Source organism: Peromyscus californicus, unplaced genomic scaffold (genome assembly GCF_007827085.1).
Source record: "Peromyscus californicus insignis strain IS unplaced genomic scaffold, ASM782708v3 Scaffold_8__1_contigs__length_139910024, whole genome shotgun sequence".
NCBI classification, from domain to species: domain Eukaryota; kingdom Metazoa; phylum Chordata; class Mammalia; order Rodentia; family Cricetidae; genus Peromyscus; species Peromyscus californicus.
This window is the reverse complement of record NW_026294606.1, coordinates 7,924,002-7,931,922: the sequence shown is the minus strand read 5'-3', so window position 1 is coordinate 7,931,922 and position 7,921 is coordinate 7,924,002.

Sequence of the window (7,921 nt, the reverse complement as noted above, 5' to 3'; positions counted from 1 at the left end):
TACAGACTACGGACTCCATCTGGGGCTTTTGGGAAGTGACACAGATGATACAAATAGACGCATAACTAGATGTACACAAGTAGATGCCTGAGTCTGTGACAAAGGGGACCATCTGCCACAGGGCAGGTAAACGTGTTGTGGGCTGGACAGGAGAGAGAGGAAGCTCGGATGGATGGGTGAGTCGGGATACACAGAAGGCCAGGAAGCTACTTTACAGGACAGAGGTGGACAGGGAGAAACAGCAGAGGTGTGTAGCTGGTAGAACATGACTGTTGAGCGGATGCTCACACTGCTTCCCTGTCCAGGCTGGATTTCCAGCCCAGATGGGCACTTCTCTGTATGAGCCACAAGGTATGGCAGGGACACAGTGGGTTAAGGCCGTGTTTAGGTCCTGGAGGGTGGCCAGCAGTCGCTACCCTTTCCTGGGTGCCATGGCTCTTCCTAGATGCCTGCCAAGGTGGCTGCTGTGCTTCAGGGGGACTCCTGTTGACTCTGATGGCCTTTTCCACCCCAGTCCCACCCCCAGCATGGCCTATCATCTCATCATAGGCCTTCCAGATGCTTGCTGCTGCTGGGTGGCCTGCTGCTCAGGTGGTGCTTGGAGGCTGTGACTACCGGAGGTGACTTCACCTCTCAGGACTCTCCAGAGCCTCAGGGGATGGATAGATGTTGGGGCACCAGTATATTGTCATGCACAAGGCATTTGTAAGAGAAAACACATTTCTTAAATTACAAATCCATCAGTACTGTGTTAATGCCTCCTGAAAGAAAACATCCAGGTTGGATCACCCAAGCTGTCTTCTCCTGGAACTTCTTGTACCTGTTATCGAGGGTTTTGTCTAGCACTGCAGAGCAGGAGGCCTCCGCTTGCTCAGGAATGGCTCTCTGAGGCTAATGGGGGTTCACAAGCCTTTGCTGGGGTATAGTCTAGCTGCCTAAGCTGGGAATCTCACAGTATATTTCCCAGCTTTTACTGGGAACAAGTTGGGTCTTGTATGATTTACACTTTTATTCCTAGCAATCATTATCCAGACAGTTCTGAGAGTCTGTTCTCCAAGGCTCTGTGACAGCCGCAGCCTGCCGCCCTTGCTATCTGATGGTGGCTTCTACAGTGTAGAACATTCACTAGTGACGAAGCTTTTGTCACCAAGGCCTCCTTCGTACAAAGTGGAAGTCACTTCCTGCTGTGGCAGGGCAAGACAGTGGAGCGGTTCCTCCATTTTGTATTCTTGCTGAGACAATTTTAGTTTTAACTAGAATTTGATCACCTTAATGGGAAGTCCTGTGGAAAATTACCCAACTCTATTCTAGGAACCCAGGGTCAAGATGCCTCAGCTAACTTAGCTTCTGTGTGCTGGATGGTTTATTCATGGTTGTCATCTTGACTCTATCTGAAACTAAAACCCAAAAAATGGAGGGCACACCTGTGAGGGATTTTTTTTTCTTTTTAATTTGAAGTAGGAAGATCCACTTCTAATCTGGATCTTTGAGTTAGGAGGACACATGCCTTTAATCCAGATCTTTTGAGCTGGGAAAAGACAGATCTTGAGGTGGAAAGACACACCTTTAATCTGGGCCATACCTTCTGCTGGAAGCCTCTATACAGACATGGAAGAAGGAAGCTTTGCTCTTTGCCTGCTTGCCCTCGACTGGTTAGCATGTCTATTCCTTCACTGGCATTAGAGCCCACTTCTTTGGGACTCCAGTGTATACTGAAGGCCAGCTGAGACATTCAGCCTTGTGGACTGAGCAACTACTGGATTCTAGGACATTCTGTTCACATCCAGCCATTGTTAGATTTGCTGGACTGCCTGTAAGTCATTCCAATACCCCCCCTTTGTGTATATAGGTGAGAGACTCATTCTGTAAGTTCTGTTACCCTAGAGAACCCTGATTAATACACCCTGTTAAACAGCCTGCTTGTGCAGAACCTGCCTCTCCAGCTGCTTATCTTAACTTTTGTCAAACTGCTTGTTTGCACAAAACCTCCCCCTGCAGCCGCCAAGTGAGATGCGGTTTTTGCCTTTAAAAACTCTTACTCTAAACCCTGACTCCACACTTGGGTCCCAAATACCCGAGTATATTCCCAGGAAGCTGAAATAAAGACTTTCAGTTGACTCTAGATGGTGTCTGAGTGGTCTTCTCTGGTGGACTCCCTGTAACCACCCAGAGATTAGGAATTAGACAAACTCCCTGGTAGGCAGACAGAGAGGGAGAGGGCCCATGGCCAGGTAATAAAGGGGGAGAATTTCCAAGATGGCTGGCCTCTTCCTCGCCCTCATGACTTGAGACAAAAGCTTGGCAGCTTAAAACAAAGGTCTTGTAAGCTTTTTTCTCCTACTAGCAGTCCACCTGCTGATGGGCTGGCTCAAGTTCAAGGCTGGGTCAGGACAGGTTATACAACAGTGTCCCCCACCCCCAATCAGCCATCCTGTCTTTCTTCACGATAACTCATCTAAGTTAAGGGAGGAGAATTCTTCAGAGACTTAAAAAAACCTCAGCCCCCAAGAAGAGACTGGCTTTTTTGGCTTCTGAGTCCCCCACCTGCTTTGCAGAGAGTCTTTTTTTCTGTGTGTCTGCGTGAGTGCGTGCGTGCGTGCGTGTGTGCGTGCGTGTGTGTGTATGTGTATGTGTGTGTGTTTCCTCGCCCCCGATAGATAAACACCTTTCTTCAGCTGTTGAGTCTTGTTGCGTTGGTCTCCACTGCTATCCATTGTGCTCCAGATGTCTCCTGCCTTTTCATTCTTTAACTGACAGAGAAAATGAATCTGCTCAAGAGCCCGAGACTGTAACACTGTGGGGGGAAAGTGAACACCGTGTTACCTGACCTGGCCCCTGGACACCCAGCAGGACCCTCACAGGGCAGAGAGCAGAGCTAAGCATCACCACCGAGGACTGAGAAGAGAACTCCACAGCTCACCTGCTTCATGCAGCCTGGTGGCTGAGGCCCTGGGCTTTAACAGGTTTCAAGGAGAGGATGACTCTGTTGCTGACTGACCTGAGTTGACTAGGGTCAGACCGTACACACACAGCAGGCACTGATGGGTGAGTTGAGTAATGCTCCCATACATTGAAATATCAGCCCCTGTACCTGTGGGTGTGACCGTATCTAAAGAAATAGGGTCTTCACAGGGGTAGTTAGTTAGGATGTGGTGGTCATATGAATCAGGGTGGGCGGGCCCAATGCTCTGAGTCCTTATAAAAGAAGTGTGAGAGTCTGAGGCAGACACACACACAGTAAGTGTGATAGTGTGATGATGGAGATCGAGGCTCCAGAGAGCCACTAGAATCTGGAGGAGGCAAGGAAGGAAGGCACAACCTGCCCTTACCTCATTTTCAGGCTCCAGCACAAGAGGACCAGAGAAGAAATTTCTATGTTACAGCAGACCCAGGAAGCTAGCACAGTGAAAGGAAAGATTGGGTATTGCCTCCCAGTATATAACCACACAGAGAACATTCAAGAAGTCAGTTTTGTGGCCTGGCCTAGATTTGCAGGCCTATGATCCCAAATGCTCCAGAGGCTGAGAGGGAGGAGGGCTGCTACTGCAAGGCTTGTGTATGCTCCAGAGAGAGCTGAGCACCACTCTGGGTGATTTAGCAAGACCCTGTAACAAAATAAGAAGTAAAAGAAGGGTTAGGGGTACAGCTCAGTGGTGGACTATTTGCCTAGTATGTGTAGGTCTTTGGTTCAATCCATGGTACCACTCACACACACACGCACACACAAAGCCAACTTTCTGGAATGAATCATGGCCTGACAAGGAGTGAGCTCAGGTTTGGAGAGAGGTGGAGGCTGACTGATGCCCCATGGCTCCCTAACAGACTTTGTCTCATGGAATGTTCTGGAACCTTTGCTGCCTACAGCCTTGATGAGCACTAATAACCAGGCACTGTGCTCCAGCTTTACAAAACCTTATCCTTCCCATCAAGCCCATGACGGTGAAGTCATGAGCCTAGAGAGGCCCAACTCCTCCAAACCAGCAGGTTACAATAAGCCAAGAGGAGCCGTGTCTTTGGGGCTCACCCTGCTGCCCTCAGATTTGTGTCTGAACTGGGGGTTCCATGGTGTCCATCTTGAGTGGAGGTGAGGCCCTCAGAGGAGTTCATACAGTACCCTTCACACAGGTGCTAATGACTGTGAGCATGTGATTATGGCCATGGTTCTGTCAACAAAGAATCTACTTCTTAAAAAGAAGAGCTTTGCAATATTACAGAGCAATAAGGGACAACGTGTTATTTTTGATGTAGTATTTTTACTATTTTTTGGTAATTTTGATGTATTTTGATCATATTCACACCCATTCAACTCCTACCCTTAACTCCTCCCACCTCCTTATTCTCTTTTTTCAATTATTGTTACTTGTATAAATAATATAAATATTATAAATAAAACCTCCTGTGTCCTTTTAGTGTTGCTTATATGCACATTTTTAGGGATGGCTACTTGGGATTAGATAACCACTTACGGGGCTTACTTCTGGGGAAGGCTGACGTTCCCTCTCTTAGCAGCCATTGATGGCTTATAGCTCTTCATCTAGGGGTAGGTCCTTGGGAGATTTTTATCATCCACAATAGCACTTCAACTGGTACTGTCAATGTTTAGGTCTTGTTTAGGCAGCCATATTGCTGAGAGTTTGGGGTGCAGCTCCCTTGTCCTGTATGGAAGAAGGGTGTCTCAGCAGACTCCTGATCCTCCAGCTCTTACAATGTTTCCACTCCTCTTCCGTGAAGAAGGAACAAATTATCAGTCCCTCAGTGAGCTAAACAAATTCCCAAAGCACTGAGCTGCCTGACGGTCCCCAGAGGCATCATCTGCACTGTTGAGGGGCAGTAGAGAAGTGGATGCAGTTATAAAAGGGCTACAGGAGGATCCTCGTCACTTTGGAATTGTTCTGTATCTTGAGCAGGTTGGTAGACACATGAACAAGATAAAACTGAACTGCATGCTTCTCTCTCCCCACTCCTTCCCTTTCCCCCTCTTGCCCCTCTCCCTCCCCCTCTCCCTCCCCCTGTACATAGGAGAACAATGCAGGTACAACTGTGGACAGTGTGAGCAAGCTCAGGATGTGAGACTGTCCTGGCTGCGATGGCTGGCTTACTTTCACAAGTTGCCTTTGCTGAGGACACCAGATAAGGAGTACACCGACATAAAAATCTACAATCATGCCAGAACAACACATTAAAATGAGAAACATCGACTTTGGAAATAGAATGTAAACAAAATAAATCTGAGCTCCTTGGGCTTCGCAGCAATAAATCTACGATTTATTTCTCCCTTTGGAATTTTCTTAGGCCCATTTTCTCAGTGCATGTCAAATTGACTTGAAAGATACACACATGAGCCCACTGTGTGCCAGGAACAGTGCGGTCGCGTGTGCGTGTGTGTGCTTGTGCATGTGTGCGTGTGTGCGTGACTGTGTTGGGTCTAGGAGCAGGCTAGGATAGTGAGCAGGCAGGCTGGAGGAGAGTAAAGCACAGAGTGGAAACATGCCTTCCACACTGAGGAAGTGGGTCCCCAGAGTCCGAGGGGAGGATGCTGTTTGCGAGGTGCCTTCGCCTGGGGATGGGCCTTCAAAGGAGCAGCAGAAGCATTTGGGGAGGCCCCCTCAAGCTGCTGCATGCAGAAGGATGGGTCAGTGTTGAGCCTGAGGAACCCCCAGACAGGGATGTGCCTCGACCTGCTCCAGATGCAGCTGGGAGTGCGAGAGAGGTGGGGAGGACAGAGAGAGAGGGAGAGAGAAGCAGTGTCCACAGCTGGCCCTGGCCACAGGCAGGCCTGAGTCCTCAACCTTCTCCCCCAGGATGGCTGGAAATAAACTCCGGATAGTGTTTCTGTGAATTGAGATAACACTCTCCTGAATGCCTAAGGCTGCTGTCTCCAGCAGCGGCAGACGCCATATTCTCTACTGATTGGGGTGGACCTCAACGGGTAAAGGCCTCAAACAACCAGAGACAGGCCTGGCAGCCAGGAAGCTCCCTTGGAAGCAAATTCTGAAGTGGTTTGTGATGAGCTGATCTAGACCCTGCTAATCGTTTGCTCTAAGAATTGAGTGTGTCCATTTCACTATTCCTTCACTCAAGAGTTGCTCACAATCCCTCCAGCCTCTGACCATGATCGCAGGTCAGCTTCTTACTGTGGGCTGGGTGGTAACGAAGGAACTCACCAAGGGTCCCCATAGCTAGCATCCTGCACCCACAGGAGGACCCAGGTCCCTTGTACCCCCGCAACCAAGTTCAGCTGTGTGCTTTTTATTTTCAGGTCAAGCTAGGCTCGGCTCTATGGTGATATTTTATTTGTATTAAAATGTTATTTGTATGTTAATAAATAAAGTTGCCCGGGGGTCAGAGCTATTAGCAAGCCATAGGAAAGCAGGGCAGTGGTAGCGTACGCTTGTAATTCCAGCACTTGGTAGGCAGAGCTGGGTAAGTCTCTGTGTGTTCAGGGATACAACCATTATTGGATACACATGCCTTTAATCTTAATACCAATCATGGAAAACCTGGAGGCCTATACAGACAGGCCGTGAGGAGGCGGTCATGTGGTTGGGTTTACAACCAATGAGAAGGCAGGACAGGAACTCTATATAAAGACTTTAACACAGGGGTAGCTCTGGTTCGGAGAGGTAGGACCACCGCAGGAGGAAGGGTAAGGTTTTAGCTCTTAGCTCTGACCTCTTGGCTTTCTTCTTTGCATTGGTTCTGTGTTTCTTATTTAATAAGAAGGTTGGATACATCTACACGGCTCTCTGCAGACAGAGCTCCTGGAGAGGGGCCACCACCTGAGACACTAGGAGTTGACAGCATGCTGGCTATCCTGACGCCCACTCCACTGTGCCTCCACTGACACCCCACTCCCATGACCTACCAGCCTGTCTGACTTGGCATGTTTACAGAAGACTAAAATGACTCCTTATGGGAATGAGTAACCCCAGAAAATCCAATATCAATTGTCACTGATACTGAAAAGCAGTGGGTCCCTCACAAGGGTTTGATGCCCTGGCACCTGGCACCCATTTACCTGTCCTGTACACAGCCAAGAGCCAGCCCAGTCACAGAGGGTCCTGCTTACACTACTCTCCGATACATACTTCACTGCTCAAGGAGGAACATTAGCCAGGTATGAGGACGCCTGGGCTCGTTTATAAAGATGGGAAGGGGAGCAGATTGGAGCAGGGAAGAAAGACCATGCTGCAGGGTTCTCTGGGCCTGGGCTCAACTCCTACCTCTGATGCTGGCTTACCCATTTTCTCAGTGTTCTTGGGTGTGGCGGGGCTATAAACAGTGCTGAAGAAAAGAGTGCTTTTAAGGATAGAAGGCAGAAGACAGACGGTGTCTTCTGTCTGGTGCCCTTCAGGATCCCACCTAGGAAAGATTTGTGAAAAGACTCAGCAGTTGCTTAAGAGACGTTAGCTAGATATGAGAGCATAATCAGATAGATCGCAGCTTCAGAGTGAGGGAGGGGTGACAGGTGGAGCTCCCGAGGGAGGAGGAGGCGGGAGGGAAGAGGGCTGCAAAGAAGCTCCGTGTGCCTCAGGCACACTGCTGACAGCCCTGCTCACCGGCAGGGAAGATGCCAAGGTTCTGGGAAGATGGAGATCGACCTGGATGCAGCCCAAGAAAGATGAGGTCGCCATGCTCTGAATTCCTCTTTGATTGTTGTAAGATGTGCTTGGGTGATAAGGTGTTGTTGAAAGTCAGCAAGGGCTAGCAGGGTGGGCACGGTGCCCAGCTAGGTGGGGCTGGGGCCTCCCTCTTCCCAGACTGCTCCACAGCACCCCTGACCAGCTCATCCTCCAGGGCTCTGGACCCCATGTGGACGTGAGTCTGTGTGCTCTGCTTCAGCTTTTGCTGTCAACAGTTTTAGAAGGCCCAGAGAAGGAAACAATTTAAATACGTTGATCTGCTGTATGGTAACTGTGTA